The sequence below is a fragment of the Zeus faber genome (genome assembly GCF_960531495.2).
Source record: "Zeus faber genome assembly, chromosome: 5".
In the NCBI taxonomy this organism is placed as follows: Eukaryota; Metazoa; Chordata; class Actinopteri; order Zeiformes; family Zeidae; genus Zeus; species Zeus faber.
Window position 1 is genome coordinate 10,038,619 of NC_137192.1, and position 2,500 is coordinate 10,041,118.

The 2,500-nt window shown below is 50.8% G+C and overlaps 1 protein-coding gene across 1 annotated transcript in view; it reads left to right on the forward strand.

Annotated features, from left to right (window-relative positions):
* The window catches only part of LOC307230211 (cadherin-4-like), a gene marked incomplete at both ends in the record, with an annotated part of 226,456 nt that overhangs the window by 167,609 nt on the left and 56,347 nt on the right, over positions 1-2,500 (forward strand). The window lies entirely within an intron of this gene.

Here is a 2,500-nt window from a genome sequence, read left to right on the forward strand (position 1 = left end):
TACTTTGTCAGTGTATGTGAGATTGGGAAAAAAAGACAGATATCCCACTCAGGGCAGGTACAAGTCAGAATAGTACGGAACAAAATATCTGTTCTAATCACCATGGAGGCCAGAGACAAGAGAATACACCGTCGTACCCAGAAGGCAAAAAGAGCAGCTGTTGCCTCCAAATTCAAATCGGGAGGCCAGGTAATTTCCCTGCTATGCCTCTGGGTGCCGCATATACATGGACGCGACAAACCCTGAGCTCGCAAAACAACAAACAAAAACAGACAATATGTACTTTTTGGTTTGGGACTCTGCATACTGGAAGGATTCGGTTGTACCACCAAGTGATCATTGGGAACTCCATTTGGCTGTCAATAACTCGTCATGTAACTGGTCAAGTGTCAAAGAAAATATATCTACTGTATATATAGAGCGTTCAGAAATGTAAACAACAATTACGTGTTAACATTGACAAAGAGGAAGGTCAAAAGGTGAAATCCTGCTTTGCACCCACAGTTGAAAGAAAGCTTCCAAAAAGAAGGAAGAGGAGTAGTCGGTGTGTCGGGTCTTGTCGCTGAAAGGACACAACTAAACTCATCTCGGTACCTGCCTCTTATCAGCAACCCAGAGAGCAGGCATTTATCACTTTCTCTTTTCACACTCACACACACACACACACACCCGTGCGTGTACACACACTCTTACAAGTCCCTTACACCCATTTATACAGCAAGGCTTACACTGGCAGATTACTGAAATCGCCTTTTCACCAACATGTCGGCACAAGGGCAGATTTCCACCAAAGCGCAGATACATCCCCCCCTCAACAAAACACACTCAGCGTGTCAATTGGGGGGTGAGGGGGGCACCTTTTATCCCCTTTTCACATGTTGGGGGTTAGATGGCTGGATTCCCTAAACCTCCGGGGTTCCCTGGTGCGTGTGGCCCAAGGGTTCATCCCGGGTTCATTGCCTGCGTGTGTGTGTGTGTGTGTGTGTGTGTGTGTGTGTGTGTGTGTGTGTGTGTGTGTGTGTGTGTGTTTCAGAATCGTTCCTGTTCTAAGGATGTGCATACGGTAGGTTGGGTTTGCAGCCCTTAGCCATAACCAAGAGCGCCTCCACCCCCAATCCTCCATGCACACTCACAGGGGAGGGCGCTGCGGGGATTCAAGCCTCTCAAGCTTGATTTGAGATCATGGGCAACTCACTGGCGCTGTCCGTGGCTAGTCTTTAGTCTCGCCTCCCTTTTCCAAATGTATTTATTTGATTTCAGAGCCCCAGGTGGGGTTCAGCTGCGTGTTTGTTTTATTAAGAGCAATTAACCTTTGCATTGTAATTGCCCCGGTCCGTCTTGTAAGACTCGATACGGTTGACTGGTGGGTTTTAATTTAGTTATTGTGGGGGAGAACCTTTCCCGTCCAGGCGACCACCAGGGAAAATGCTTTGAAATGTACCTACAACTAAAAGTGGAATAGAGACCAAAGCAAACAAAACTGTGGTGTGGGGATGGTGTGGTTTGAGCTGCCACACCTGTCCTGGGTCTCGGTAATTGGGGCCCGGGATCAGAGTGGCTGCATACCTGTTGCTCATTGGTGGATCTAACAAGCAACAGGTAAAACCCCCATCCCCACACACCCAGGAGAGGAGCCCTTGTCGTGACAAGTGTCCATCTGCTCCTGGGCTTATTCCATCTAGCACACTCTCTACAATAAACTGTGTGTCTGAAACACCGTATTCTGTGTCTCTGTGCCGGAGGTCCCTGGGTGGCGTGTGGTAGGCGAAACTGCCACACTGGCACGTGAACAGGGACTTTCCGGCACGGGGACAGGACACAATAGCAGCCCTCTCCCGACGGGCAGCAGCAGCACCCAGGTTGTCCGGCGGAGGACCGGGGGAGAAGCAGCCGCAGCAACCACTGCAGGTGACCGCTGGCAGCTAGCTCCTCCACCCAGCAGCCACTGCCGGCACCATCCAGCAGCCAGGCCACCCCTCCAAGCAGCCCCCGCAACAGCCAAGTCCTGGCCACACCTTCACCAGCCAGTTCAGCAACCCGAGACTCCACGCTCCGGAAGGGAGGAGGGGTAGTCTGTCGTCGCCCTGGGGGGAGGAAGCCGATGGATCGTGCTGTTCTGGGAAACCAGGTCCCCAAGAAGGGGACCAATTCTGTTTTGTTGGACTTTTTGGTGGTTTGGTAGGTATTTTTTGAGGTATGGGAACCCTGTTTCAGAGTCGGCCCTTTGAAGGTCAGAGTCCAGGCACCAAACGTGCACCAAAGATTTACTGTGTTGAGATCAACACGTCACACACACACACACACACGCAAGGTCACCTTCCCTTTTGCTCATGAAAAGGGTTACCCTCGCCTGCAAGCATGCTCACACACACACATGCAACTACACACTCACACACACACACACTCACACACCATGCTTCTCCCCACGCAAGCCATTTTTATCCTGACGTGCAATTCACTCATGAGGAATTGCAAGTGACAGAGCTTTGATGGCATTGAT